This window comes from Rhinoderma darwinii, chromosome 4 (assembly GCF_050947455.1).
Source record: "Rhinoderma darwinii isolate aRhiDar2 chromosome 4, aRhiDar2.hap1, whole genome shotgun sequence".
In the NCBI taxonomy this organism is placed as follows: Eukaryota; Metazoa; Chordata; class Amphibia; order Anura; family Rhinodermatidae; genus Rhinoderma; species Rhinoderma darwinii.
The window spans coordinates 162,733,271-162,749,700 of NC_134690.1; positions in this window are offsets into that span (position 1 = coordinate 162,733,271).

The window sequence follows — 16,430 nt, forward strand, 5'->3', positions numbered from 1 at the left end:
AGGGCCGCAATACCCCATTTGTTGTGATAAACTGCCATTTGGGCCCATGGGAGGGCTCAGAAGGAAAGGACCACCATTTGGCCTACTGGGGATTTTCTAGTGCGAAGTCATGTATGCAGAAGCCCCTGAGGTACCAGAACAGTTGAAACCCCCAAGAAGTGACCCCGTTTTAAAAACTACACCCTTAAGGCATTCATCTACATGTGTAGTGAGCATTTTGACCGGAGACCTACACCCCATAAACTGTAATGTGGGTTCTCCCGGGTATGGCAATACCCTACATGTGGCTGTTATCAGCTGCCTGGACACACAGCAGGGATCAGAGGGGAAAGACGAGGGGGGATAAGCTGTGTGGAGTGCATCAGGGTAAGTAAAATTGGGGTAAATTATAAACCAAGGGATGTATGATAAATTTTAAAACACTTTCATACAGAGCTCTGGTTATTCGGGACACGTGTCACATTGATATATTGTGTCATCCCTTATCCCCCTCTTATAGCAGACTTTGCACCTCTTTTGACTTTTTCCCTTCTTGCCAGTTTGGGGAACTTCTCCTGGAAAGTGTTGCCCTGGTACGATGCGTGTGGGCTCGCTTCCAGAAGTACTGGGTGCCCCCCCCTTCTTGGTCCCTAAAGATTAGGTTCTTGATAATCACCTCTTGAAATTCCAGGAAAGTTCCCGTCTGGCCTGCACATCGACGTAGCATGTACGCATTGTACAATGCCATCTGTATGATGTGCCCGGCCAGCTTCTTATACCACACCGCATGGCGCTGTAGGGCTTCAGGGCTTCAGGGCTTGATCTTACAAGTCCATCCCTCCCATGTACCTATTGTAGTCCAGGATGCAGTCTGGTTTGGGGGTGGCCTTTCCTTCATATATCCTAAACCTGTAGGTATACCCTGATGCACTCTCACAGCTTATACATCTTCACGCCATACCTTGCCCTCTTACCCGGCAGGTACTCGCGGAATTGAACCCTCCCTTTAAAATGTACCAGGGACTCATCAATAGAAATACACTTCTCAGGGGTGTATGCTTGGGAAAACCGGGCACTGGAACGGTCTAATAGGGGTCTCCGTTTATACAAACGGTCAAAACTGGGGTCATCTCGGGGTGGGCACGGCTCATTATCAGTATAATGTAAGAAGCGAAGTATTGCCTCATTTATTTATTTTTTTAGGTTCCAGTTCAGTTCTGAAGTTGCTTTGAGGGGCCCATATATTAGAAACCCCTATCAAACACCCCATTTTAGAAACTAGACCCCTCAAAGTATCCACAACAGCATTTAGAAAGTTTATGAACCCTTTAGGTGTTTCACAGGAATTTAGAGCAAAGTAGAGGTGAAATTTACATTTTTTTTTTGGTAAGAAAATCCTCTTTATACCATTTTTTTTATAACACAAAAGGATTTATCAGAGAAACGCAACTTAATACTTATTGCCCAGATTCTGCAGTTTTGAGAAATATCCCACATGTGGCCCTTGTGCGGTAATGGGCTGAAGCATCGGCCTCCGAAGCAAAGGAGCACCTAGTGGATTTTGAAGCATCTTTTTTATTAGGCACCATGTCCGGTTTGAAGAGGTCTTGTGGTGCCAAAACATTGGGAACCCCCCAAAAGTGACCCCAATTTGGAAACTAGACCCCTTGAGGAATCCATTGTAGTTTTCTTGGGGTGCATGCGGCTTTTTGATCAGTTTTTATTCTATTTTTAGGTGGCGTGGTGACTAAAAAACAGCAATTGTACGATTGTTTTTTTTTTCGTTTTTTTTTACAGCGTTCACCGTGCGCTATAAATGACATATTCACTTTATTCTGCGGGGCGATACGATTACGGCGATACCAGATGTTTATAGTTTTTTATGTCTTATGGCGTTTGCACAATAAAATAAGTTTTGTAAACAATCATTCACTTTTTGTGTTACCTTATTCTAAGAGCCATAACGTTTTTATTTTTCAATCAATAAAGCCGTGCGAGGACTTATTTTTTGCGTAACGAACTGTAGTTTCGATCAGTACCATTTTTAGGTACATGCGACTTTTTGATCTCTTTTTATTCCATTTTTTGGGAGGTGAAGTGACCAAAGAATTGTGATTGTGGTTCGGTTTATTATTTATTTTTTTTACGGCGTTCACCGTGCGGGATAAATAATGAAATAATTTTGTAGTTCAGGCCGTTACGGACGCGGCGATACCAATTATGTATAGTTTATTTGTTTGTTTATATATTTTTATTAATAATAAAGGACTGATAAGGGAAAAAGGGGGATTTTTACTTTTAATACTTTTAAATCTTTTATTTTCTTATTTTTACACAACTTTTTTTAACTTTTTTTTTACTTTATTACTTTGTCCCACTAGGGGACATGAGGGCAGGAGGCCCTGATCGCTATTCTAATACACTGCACTACATGCGTAGTGCAGTGTATTAGAACTGTCAGCTACTCACTGACAGCAAGCATAGTGGGTCCTGACGTTGTCAGGACCCACTAGGCTTCCGTCTATGGCATCGCCGGACGCCATTGTTTGGTGTCCGGTTGCCATAGTCACCATCGCCGGCCGCTATCGCGTAGCAGGCCGGCGATGGCAGCTTAACCCCTAAAAAGCCGCGATCTCTATAGAACGCGGCTTTTAAGGGGTTAATCAGCGGGGACACAGCGATCGGTCCCCGCTGTAGGAGCTGTGACATCTGCTGAACAAGACAGCAGCGTCACAGCTCCTGTATGTGTCGGGAGGACGGCCGAAACGGCCGTTACTCCCGTGACGTACTATTACGTCATGGAGCGCGAACGATACAGCTGCCATGACGTAATAGTACGTCAAGGAGCGGGAAGGGGTTAAAGGAACAGTGTCATCACAAATAATTTTTTTATATGTTAAAGATGTTAGTGCTTTAATAAAAACGTTTATTTTCATTTGTGTGTTTGTGTTTTACTGTTTCTTATTTTTACACTTTTTCTTCCCTATGGGGGCTGCCATTTTTTGTTCCATTTCTGTGTGTGTCGATTAACGACACACACAGACATGGAATACGGCAGCCACAGTCCCATAGGGACTGCGAACGGCTCCCGTCCCATTGACTGCCGTGTACGGCGTCTGTGTGGGAACTGCGCATGCGCCGCTCCCACACAGTCCTATTCGAAATTGGCGCCGTCCGGCGCCATTTTCCTGTGGACCGGAAGTCGCGGCCGGACAGTAATATTACTACTTCCGGTCGCGGCTTCCGGACTTGTGCACATGGAACAGCGGCAGCAAAGGGAGCGGACGGGCCGGAGGGAGCCGCGGCGGCAGGAGCAGGTAAGAGATTTCAATGTATGTTAGTGTTTGTGTGTGTTTACTACTGTATGTAAACCTACTACACTGTGGGTTACCTCAAAAAATGGCGACACACAGTGTAGGAGGTTAAACCTTTCAAACCCCTCGTTTATCCCGGCACTAGCCAGGATAAAGGAGGGGGGGATGCTGAGAGCTCACTAGAGCGAGGGCTTTTAACCCAATGTTGCAATGCTGCAATTTTGGGAACAGCTCCATCTAGTGACCAAAAATGGGTAGTATTATAAATTAGAAATAATTTATAATATTACATGGACTCGTGCAAAAAAATAAAAAAAATTTGAACAATGTTTAATCACCCACACACTAAATGTTTAATTTTTAAAAAAAAAACATGTTTTTCTGGCAACACATTCCCTTTAAGGGAGATAGTTTTTGTCATCCACAAACAGGTAAAACTTTTAAAATTCAGGGCTTCTATACCTGTAAAACCACCTTTGCAATCTACCTATTGATTTGTCCATGTGGCCTATATTATGTGGGTGAGACCACTACGGAAGTAACGCTTAGAATGAGGAACCACAAATCTAGTATTAACACCAAGAGACGAGATCTACCAGTCTCTAGACATTTTGTAGACTGTAGACATAATGTATCCCAAATGCGCTTTAAAATTATTGATTCAGTACCCCTAAACAGACGAGGAGGTGATAGAGAGCTAGCCCTCAAACGTAAAGAACTTGAGTGGATTTTTACTCTTGAAACCATGTCCCCAAAGGGATTTAATGTAGAATATACATATTTCCCACATATTTGAAAGCTCATGTATATATGACATGATCTATTATGAGTCTGATATATTTATATACGATCCATTCTTTTGAGTGTAGGTGGCATCTTTTTGACATTGTTTTTAAATTTATATAAATACAGATGTATGTTTATGTATACTCATTTTTATATATTTTCTCACTTTATATAAAATATTTTTTCTATTCACAGATACCAACTTATGTGAAGGGATGTACATCATGGGAGCAGAGGTCACGTTTCCTAATCAATTTTGTTCCAAGGATTATATACAGATTTTCTTTGATGTAAATCAGAAACTTTCTATGTGTATTATATGCTCTCTGTGGAAATCATGTGAAATAAATTATAATCAATATATGTAATAAATCATTACTTTTTTATTTATGTCTATAACATGGTCCTTAATTCAAAAAGACATGAGTGGGTGGTTGAGACTATGTTGTCTCTGTGAGATACGGCCACCTATTTGTAGGTATAGCCGTTCTCTCCATATATGTTGTGGTCCGTGGCCATTCCCTTTAGACTACAAAAATGAGTCTTTTTGTTATAGACATTTAAATATATCCCCCATATATATATATCTAATATGGCTATCTATATATAAAAAAACTATAGATTGCTGGTTATATACTCTTTTGAGTTCTTTTCCATATTGATGTAAACATACGTCGGGACAGAATTCACTGTCTGCGCATGCACGGCTATACTGCGTTTCAGATATGCGTTCCACATGACGCATTTCCGGCAGTTCGCCATTTTGCGCATGCGCATTATCGACCGCGGGACGCCATGGTTTATTCCATGCATCACCGAGAGCTGACACTGTACGTTTTATGATATAATATTACGTCTTTTCCACTATAATTGCGTTGGAATATTCCCTCTGCTCCTCCCCCTTCATTATGAGCTGGTGCTTTTGATTAGGGTAATTATAATATTACCTTATTTTCCCTGTATTATTTTTCATATATTAGGAGATGTTGTTTCTTAAACACATTTATTGGACACACATATTGGTATATGTCTACTAGTGTATAACTATATGTTGTATATTAATGGATTTTTTACATATATACTATTAATTGCACTGTTGAATGTACATTCTTTGTATCCCTATTTATATGTGGCACTATGCACTGTTGTAATTAGCTTGAGAAAGGTTCAGGTGTGAACCGAAACGTCGCTCATTCTTTCCACCTGGTGGTGAATAAACCAACATCTCCCCAACATTGAAGTCCTGGTGCCGTTACTTGCTCTTTATTCCTGCTATTTCATTCCAAGGAGTTGATTCATCCTTACTATAGTAACGTGCACATGGCCTGATTTCCAGTCTACATTGAGTGCTGTGTTTTTCGCATCTATTTGAACTATATATATATATATATATATATATATATATATATATATATATATATAAAAATATATATATATATATACATATACACACACACACACACACACACACATACACTGTATGTACAGTATATGATAGTATATTCCCATTCTGAACTTAACCAGCAACATAAAGCCGAGCTTAAGCAATTGTCTATATATATATATATATATATATATATATATATATATATATATATATATTGTGGGACAGCATATATATATATATATATATATATGGCGGGAATCAGGCTTGTGACTTTGTAGGGTTTTCTAGTCTCATGTAAATAAAACGTAATCATTGTATAATGAAAAGTCATGCAGTTTATATATATATATTTGGGCCTCATTTATGAAGTCTGAACAGAAAACCTAGCCTCATTGCCAAACACTCAGAGCTCGGCTTTCATTTCTAAAACTGCACTGGAAAAAGAAAAAATGCACCGTGATTGGTTGCTATGGGCAACAAGGCCATACAAGTTTTTCTGTTAGACGGGTTTGATACATGAAACCATTTGTATTTTAATGCCTCTTTTTTTTTAAGATTTCCTAAGTGACGAACAACATTCTTGTTTACATTCACAGGCTAAATATAAACTAGCCAGAGATCTAAAAAAAATTATATTACAAAATTAGATTATACCGTACAACGACAGTTACATTGTCACATACATTGAAAAGAGACACATGTAAATCAAAATGAACTCAGACCTAGCTACTTATTCCAGAGAAAGGCAAAAATAACAATTCCATGGGCCATTGTGGCCAATTATTCATGGGAAAAAAATATATATTCCTGACCACACAAGGGTAGTCGGACAATTTTCCTACGTATACCATTACAGATAAGATAAATATTTCATCCTTTTTTAATTCTGACAATGTTTTCATCATGACTACCTATTGTTGTAGGGCACTCAAAAGTTTGACAACGTGTGGAAGTGTTTTTCCTCCATATGCAAATACTGCCCTACTTGGCTCCATGGTTCTTGGAATTCATGTTAGTTCATGTACCACTTCTTTATATCGACCTTGTATATGTTTATACATGGTAATAGGATTACCAGAGGGATTCTTTTTCCCAGCTCAATAAGACTAAAGTTTCAACATTTTGGTGTAAGATCTCCTTTTCCTTTTAGGGCATGTACAGACATGGCGGAATTATTTTTCCGCTGCAAATTTTGCTGCAAATTCACGCCAATTGCGCAACGAATCTGTAGGAAAATTTGCATATTTGACAGGTAGTTCAGACGTTGCAGATACCACAGCGGACTTTCCACAGATTTCAAAGGCTGAAATCTGCATTGAAAATCCGCTTCTTCTCTGCAACAGACTCTGCATGCTGCGGTGTGAATATTCTGCACCGCAGCCTAAATTATGCACTGTTATTTTCCGCAACATCTGAACAAAGTTACTTATAAAGGTATAGAAAACAATAGAAAAAACGGCTTCTGCAGATTTACACTGCGGACTGTCCGCAGCGGAATTTCGCCACATCTTTACCTGGCCTATTCTAGTTTTATGTATTTCAATACTTTCATTCTCACTCATATCATTTTTACTGTGAAATGCTTGAACTTTAAGACCCTATTCAAAATGTGGCCTTACAAGTGATTTATAATGGTGTATTCATATGAGCAGGTTTTATGGCCACAAAACCTGCTCATGTGAATACACCCTAAGGGGCATTAGTATATTTGAATGATGGGCTTTTATGTACCCTTACATTTTATTTGCTTTTGCAGCTGCTGCTTTGCATTGAGAGCTACCAAAGTATTTCTTTAACTCTTTATCTCCTAGGTTTATTACATTACATTTATAAAAATAGAATTTCATCTGCCCTTTAACTGCCCAGGCTGCCAACTTGTTGAATTTCTGTAATATACTTTATCACAATTGTGAAGTTTTAAAGGGGGTTTCCTACCTTGAAGAACTATCACCTCACCTACCCATAGAAAAGCCAATAAATGTTAGTTAGATCCATGGGGCTGGGAAGTAGAGTAGATAGAAACAACACACTCCATACAAGTGTATTGGAAATATGAAAAAGCCATGTGGGCAGACAGTCCCACATTTACCAATGTGTGTGTGCCATTTTGGTACAATTTACTCCAGAAAAAGTGTCTGTTCTGCTATGTGGCATTTATTAAATATTTGCATCATGCACTTAAGTTTTTCAAACTGGAATGAAAAGTGGGCGTGGCTTATGTTTGGTCAGGTCTATTTTAATTTATTTTTTTAAGTGCCAAAAAATGGCACAAATGTGTGTTTGTGGGGGGGGGGGGGGGATCACATCTCTACTTCACACAGAACCTGGCATAGAAAAAAGGGGCATCATTTTAGCCAGTGTGAAAGTTAGTGGCAGTGACATACTGTATGTTATGACATATTTCTCAATGAGGGCAAATGCAGTGAGTTTTTTATTGTAACTCAATTCACTGTGTCCTAGCCTAATTACAGAGAATGCGGGACATGAACCCCTGTTCTCATGATCGGTTGGGGTCCCAGATCGGTAAAAGATGTGTGAAAACCCCTTTAATTAACTTTATATAATTTGCAAATAATTACAAAAAAATAAAGAAATAACTAATGCTATTATAGAACCTTGTAGTACTATGGATCCCAGAGGCGTAACTAGCTCCTGGGCCTAATGCAAAATCTGTAGGGTCATGTTCACATGGCTTATTTTCAGACGTATTTTGGAGCGAAAAACCCTGCTATTACGCTCCGAAACACACTAGAAATACATCTGCAAACAGCTCCCTATTTATTCAATAGAAAATATACTGTGCAATTCATATGAGGCCTATTTTTAAGCTTCTGAAAAAAATGCCTCATAAAAATATGCTTTGTAGAAAAGAAGTGGCATGACACTTCTTGAAGCATTTTACATGTTGATTTTTCCCATTTCTCATTGACACTTTAAAAAAAACGCTTCGAACATACACCTCAAAATAAGCTTAAAAAATGCTTGGAAAAAGCGCAAACGCCTTGAAAATGAGCTTGAAAAGCTCCTGGATTCAGAGCCTGTTTTCTCTTGAAATCAGCCTTGTAGTTTTCAGCCTGAACATACGCCGTGTGAACATAGTCCTTACAGGGCCCCTCACCTACCATGTGACATGTAGAATACTGCTGTGTTCTTATGTGAACAGAGACAACCTAGAAGCACTGAAGCACAGGAGACAAAACACCCCAATAAATGGTATTAAACATATAGCAGCCACGTATTGTAAAAGAATATATATATCTTTATTAATAAATAACAATACATGGTATCACATGAAATATAATGTGCATACAAACAAACACATGGAGAGCAGCAGCAAGGTAAACCGATAAGTATACCAAAGGGTTAGCAGACCTGTCCCAACTCAGAGTCTAACGTCCAATATCAGATAACACCAAAAAATAGAGAGATAATTGGATAAGTGTTGCACAAGTAAATATACCAAAAAACGCTACAGAAACTGCATAGTGTGTATAGAACGATAATCTAAAGATATGTAAGAAAGCCTATAGAGATAACCAGGCATAGTGATGGCAGTAACGGCAACATCTGATGATAGCCTAATGCTAAAAAAGGTAACACATACCTAAGGACATGATGGAAGAGAAGAACAGCTGAGATGGGACACAGGAGCAAAAACGCCTCGACGCGCGTTTCGCCACGGACCGGCTTCGTCAGGAGGCTCATGTTCTTATGTGACACAGGGTCCGGGTGTGACTACTACCTCTGCACTCCCTATAGCTGCGCCCTTGCTGCAGCCCATTTACAACTACACTTTGTCTTTTTTTCCACTTAAATTTTTTTTTCCTCATGTACCTGTTCCCAAGTTCCACGATCTGCAACTTTCATACTAGGCTGTTGTGAGATACAGTATCAAATATTTGTCTGCGATTTATGATGCGTTTCGTTAGGTATTTTTTTTTTTTTAAAAAGGCATCAAAATCAAACCAAAACTACAGCAACAACTGTTGTGAAACCTACATTCAAAATTGCTCCCAGCCCTAAAGTTAAAATGTTTTATATATTTTTGCAATTTATTTAAATTTCAATAGGAACATGTTTTTCCAACTCCCAACTTTGCTCATTTTATTTCATTGTTATATTTTCTACAGACATTTCCAGTACATTCACCCGTCAAAAAAGCTTTTTTTTTAAAAGATACTTTATCATATCCAAAACTTTGCTTATCATCCTTATTGGCTTATTTATATTTCTAGATATTTTGTTCCCATAGGCTTTGTACTTATTACAGGAAAAATACTTTACTTCTAGTTTAATTCTACTCCAGGAGACCCTGCTTAGTTGACTGAACTTTGCCATTCTGAAATTCAAGGTTTTTGTCGTTTTCGTGTTTAATATTTTACTGGATATTAACCCTAAGGTTACCATATTATGGTCACTGCTGCCTAACTGTTCCCAGACCTGCAGATATATTATCTAGTCTTATCAGTACATTACTGTTATTATATTATCTTGTATATATTTATCCATAGAGATTCCAAAATGTCACCATTTTACTGATATTTTAATTTATCTTTTATAGACAAACACTTTTTATCCTTTTAAACCAGCCTTCCACGCTTATTATCCAGTCGTGGCTCTTATCGATTTAGGTTTCTGTTATGTGCGTTTCATGATATTCATTGCTTATTATTAGCAATTCCAATAGATTTTTTTATTTGGAATACTTATTGCATTTGCTTTTATACATTTGATATCATTCAATAGACTGCTATTCTCTCTGTCTTTGTACAATTTCCAGTTTTAAATCCCTATCCCCAGAGGTGTAACTTGAAGATTTTGGGCCCCGATGCAAAATTTGTACCGGGGCTCACCACAAACCATGTGCTATTTCTAATACTGGTGTCTAATGTGGCAGAAGCCTTTGGCCTCCCTCAGGTGTCAGGACCTGGATGCAACTGCTGCCTCTGCTTAATGAGTCCTGGAAAAAAAAATCTTATGCCAAGACATTTACGTTGCAGGATAAAACCACAAGTTGAAATGCACACAACAATTCTACAACAGTTGATTTCCCTGTAGAAACCAATTAGACCACTAGTTACATTTTCTAACCTGTCCTTGCAAAATTAAAACTGTAATATGATTGGTTGGTATGGGCAACCGCTTCACCTTTTTCTGCACACGTTTTTATAAGAGGTCCATTATGTTTAACAGTATTAATTACCAACTACACTGTGTAAAGTCGTCCTACATTGTGTAGCGCTCTGACACAAGAGAAAATACTTACATTTACCAGTCATTTACAGTCCGTTTTGCACATTTAAACCCTAAATACACAATGATGAGCTTTTCCTTTAACAAATAAAGTTATTTAAGAAGCAAAACACATACTGTTAGTTCTCTGCAAGAAATCTTTTCCAAAGACTCCGCTGTCCCTCATAGCCCAAAGACTAATTTTAATCACTGGCATTTAAGTCATTTTGCAATTAGCAAATCAAAAACTGCTTAAATAATGATAAGCAAATCTTTTCCCTCTATTTCAAGAGATACGTTTTGTAGATAGCGCAGGGAGATATTTTTTTATTAAAGGTACAATAGCTAATTCTATCTCTGTGTTCTTGGCTTTAGACGGAATGCATGGCATGCCTCTTATATTTTATTAAATATGGCCCTATGGTATTAGTTTGAGATGTTAATCAAATCTAAAATGTCTCATTATTTCCACTGGGCATTCCCAAACAGCAGGGAAAGGGAAGACAAATCTAAAATAAAATCAAAGAGCGCAATTATTTTGTGTCTGACTTATTTTCTTATTATAATTATTTCTTAAAGTGGTTTCCACTTTTGGACCATTCCTCTAAGGCCTTATTCACACGAATGTGTAATACGTCCGTGTGACGACCGTTGAAACAACGGCCGTCACACGGACCTATATAATTCAATGTGGCCGTTCACACGGCCGTTGTTTCAACGGACCATGTGAAGGGTCCGTCAGAAAATATGACATGTCCCATTTTTTCACGCTTCACGCATACCTCCATAGACTCTAGTCTATGGGGATGTGTGATATCGCGTCCCGCAGCGCAGAGCACGGATGCACCTCGGACGTGAAAAACAGCAATTTTTCACGTTCTGAGATGCGCAACACCTATCTGAATCAAGCCTAATTCCTGTTCTGTCCGTATGAAATAGTAATTGTCCGTTGTCTGTTAACTGATACATTGACCATATAGTTGCTAGATGCACAACTTGTAGCTAGGTTTTCTTTCCCCCAAGTGGCAAAGATTCAGTTTGTTGCCCTAGCCATATAACTAAATACCATGGTCAAGGTAGAGAGGATTGCTAAGGTCCCCCGGCACCAAGCGCCCAGGGTATATGTCTTGCCAGCCCCCATCTACACACTTGAGTTGTTATTGTCTTGGGACACTAGGTTTTTAAGACAAATACTTGCCCAAAATTAGCCTAGACAGAATGATAAGTGCCATAGACATTTCTAATTGTCAGTTACAGATGGATTATTCCTATGTCTTTGGTCAGCTTTACTGTTAATGGCATGCATACTATGGGAGGTATACTGTACTTGTGGGGGCTATAGAACCCAGGCATGATATAAATCTGCAGAGTATTGTGATTTGGTTCCTACTATACCCATAGAAAGAACCAACGAGGTGGCACAATTTCACTTATAGCAACCCCCTTTTCCATGACTTTGGTTAGGGTTAGATATGGTTTATAAGGTTACCAGCCACAAAAGTCTAATAACACTTAGCAGAAATATGATGCAGCGGAGTCACACAATTCAGGGCTTGTGATGTAGCAGAGCTGGTATGTGGTACAGAAGCACTGCTGCATCACTCACATTGCACTGGACAGCAATGTCATCAAGCAAGGGAGGGGTAACTGGCCAAAGGGTAATTTTTTTAGATATTTGCTATAAGATGCCCTCTGTGTAAGCCCCTTGCTTAGTACATTTATTTTCTTGAAAGTATTGTCTAATTCCATCCAAGCTCCAGGGCAAAGTTTTATTTTTTAAATAATCTTAGGGTCCTTATAGACAGGCTTATCTAGCAAACCGAAAAAGGCCCTTTTACACAGGCCGAGGCAAACTGTATGGGGACAAATTATCATTAATACGATCGCTCGGTCCCTGAACAGCTTTTATTTTTTTAGGCTGCATAAAAAATGTGATCAGCCATCAAACGAGCAAATGCTGATCACTGCCATGTTTATACAGGGTATTGATCAGTACGAACAATTGTACGCCCATTTATCGGCCCGTGTTAATGGCCTTTACCTGTCAATCCTATGTGCAGGTTGGTCAAGTTTGTATTTGCTCATTGCTATTGTCATTGCTATTGAATAGGACTAGACTAATCAAGTCTTCCTGCAAATAAATCACATTGTATTTTCTTTACATTGAAAAAGTTATTTCTTTGTTAAGAGTACTTAATAGCCAGTACAGTTTCATTAGGTACCATGCTTATTCAAGTATCTGACAGTTTAGTCGGTGGGAGCCTAAATTACTGAACTTCCATCACAAGCAATTCTTACCAATAATAAATGCTTTGCTCATGATTTCCTACTTATTTCCTTCTACAGTGACTTGAGATGAATTAGTTGATGGTAAAAGTACCTTTCTAAATCTTCAATTAGTTTAGTCCATGTTCTTTCTACAGGAAAATATGTGAGTACATTGGGAGCAGAACATTTTATATTGGATTAGATGGATAATGTTGAAGGGTTAGCATATGTTCAAGTGCGTTATAGGAGTCAGGTAGAAGACCAATAAATTCTATTTTAGCGAAGCAACTAACATTTTGTTTTTTCCATAGCATGGTAGTAGGTATAAGATACTGAGAACTTTTTAATCCAGGGTCAAAAATTTTGCTTGTTAGTTTACAGATGCCCAATTTACCAGCAATGGTTATGTGTTCAGTAACTATAAGGGGCAAATCAAAATGCACAATTGATATTTTTTCATGAATGGGACAAGTAAGACAAGGTATACTTTTTAATACATAGCATATATACAAAGGTGTAACTTGAAATTTCTAGGCCACAATGCAAAATATGTGAAAGGGAACCCTACTACCCATGTGCCATTGATAATACTGGTGTCGCCTTATATGGCGGAGGGAACATATAAAACATATTAGAGAATTATTATTATAATTAGACATTTCATATTAAGAAATTTAAAGCCATGGTGCTTTGAGTCAAGTTGTTTCATTTAAATATATTCTAGCCTGTCTAGTCTTCCATCTGCGCTAGAAGGTCTCAGTGCCCTTTATTTACAGCAAGGTTCTTCAATCTTTTTCTACTGGGGCCTCAACAGACAGAGCCCGATGATGCCTGGGCCACCGTTAATTTATATACAAATTAGCCTCCTAAAGCCAGTAGGACATTAAGATAAGTACAACGCCAGTAAATTTTTTGCTAAATCAGAAACTGGTGAAGCCAAGGAAACACCTTTATGCATATAATCACTTCTGTAAAAAAATTCTTCCCCAGTTGCACCTCGCCAACCACTGGGGAGCGTCTCACTAGCAAGGCCGCCTCACAGTTTGAGAAGCACTGATTTATAGTATGTGAGGCGGAAAAGTAAGTGTCAAATACTCAGGATGCTAAAAAATAACAGAAAATTTAGTGTCAGTTTAAAAAATATGTGAAATTTAATTTTAATGTTATTACATAAGATTAACGTTTTATATACAGTTACTCACTATAAAAATGTTCTCAATATTCAGTCCTACAAAGTAAAAGCAACAAAAAGCTTTAAAAAGTAATATCTTATACCGGATAAATGATCATTCATAGATAAAGGGGTTAATATACTTATAGGGAGAAAAAAAACGAAAAAAAAATGTGGAACGCTCTTTCAATAGACTTGGTCTGATGACCATAAAACAAAAATCTCACTTACGTTTTGTTAGTGGTAGAGTACTACCACTCACATTAACTTCACCACCTTGTTTATTCACCGCAGGCTTGCTTCAATCCCATCCGGAATGGAATCCTGCTCTGCTCCATGTAAACAAATAGCAGCATAAAGAACAAATATTTGAAGAGAAATTACTGTAGATAAAAGCACTATTTTACGCACACCATCCTATGCTCTCCTACAACCCTGAAATGCTGGAAAGTTATATCAGATCTCTCACCAATCCTGGATGCATCAGCAAAGTAGATTTAAAAATTGTACTACAAACGTAAAACCTATATAAAAAAATGCAATGCATTTCTGAGATCGCCTTCATCAGGACAGCATAAACTATATCATATTCATTAATTTGAAAACTGACTTTTCAAATTTATCATGTCCCTCTAGATTTAGTGAGTCCTCCTAGCCTAGGACATGTGTATCCCCACCTCTCTCATACACCCTAGTACACCGAAGGTTACATTCTTATCCTGAATGACCTCTATTTTCTCTATGATCCACAACTGGAAGTGACGACAGAACTTGAAACTTCTCTATTTCATACTATAGCCTACTGTTAACATCGATAATACTTTGGAAAACGGATCAAAGAAACATTAATCATACCCACTCAAACATTTCATTTAAACCAAAGTGATTTAAACTATTTAGATGGAAAATCCAAAACATTTCCTGCTTACATGGATCAGGGTTATTTTTAAAAAATTTGTGTTTCCTTGATGTACATTAGCAAAGTGTTATCAGACACTCTGCTTCATGCATTTATATTAATATTAAATCTATGTTTTTGATACATTCTTTTAAAGAGGTTGTGTCACCAGAAACATTTATGGCATATCCTGTGGATATGGCATAAATTTCTTAAAGATACAGGTCCCACCTCTGGCACCTATCTCCCGAGGGGGATCCCCTACCCACCTTGTGAGGTGGCTGCTACCTCCCGCATACAGTCAAAGCAAAGGTGCACAACAGGATGGGCATCTGGAATCAGCGTAGCTAGCTGTAACGCTCATGGCCAGGGCCTGTCGGGATTACTCACCCCTGATGGCCGCAGCCATGGATCCGTGAGCGCTGGCCCGCATCTCCTTCTCAGGAGACGCCAGCACTCACTTCCGCTTCGTTCTGCTGTGTCCCATAGGGTGCGCACGTATGCTCGTGCTCGGCCTTAAAGAGCCAGCGCCCTCACACGAAGAGAATCATTAATTAGCCCATACTCACCCTGGACTATAAAAAGGGCCCTGCCCCTTCCGTCATTGCCTGAGGTTTGTTGTGTTTACCCATGTTAGTCCTTGCAAATGGTTTCTTAGTGTTTTCTAGTTCCCAGTGTTCCCGTTCCTGCTACCTGTATCCTGTATCCCGTGCTACCTTGTTCCTGTGCCACCAATCACGTCTGATGTGTTACACCACGCCCATCCGAGCCTAACCATCGCTACTGTCTGAACTACCACAGGTACCCTTACTCGGACTATTGACTTGGTACACTGTTTGGCCAGCTGCTATTCCGCCGCGGCGGTACATCCCAGTGTGTTCACATACCCACAGATCGTGACAGTACGCTCAGGCAATGGACCCCGCTGGTCAACCCAAGACCATGACGACATCACAAGCAATTCACGACAGGACCAACTCCTGGCAGTGAACTCCATTGCACAGTGGCTGGATGCGCAAGCTGCAGTCTCCACAGCTCCTATTCCGGTTGCCCCGACTGTTCCTCCTGTTACACCTCCTGCCAGTACCGGTGCAGATCCCCGATTCTCGCTGCTACTACCGCCTCGTTACAACGGAGACACGAGTACCTGCAGGGGATTTCTGAACCAGTGCCAGATCCACTTCAATTTACATGCTAGAGCGTTCCCTTCTGATGGTGCAAGGATCGCTTTCATTATCTCTCTTCTTACTGGCAAGGCCCTAGCATGGGCGAATTCTATTTGGGAACTTCAAGGACCAGAGACCAGGGATTTCCAGGGGTTCCTACGGACATTTCACACAGTATTTGAGGAGCCTGGACTGGTCTTGTCAGCAGCTGCCTCCCTGCTGAACCTTC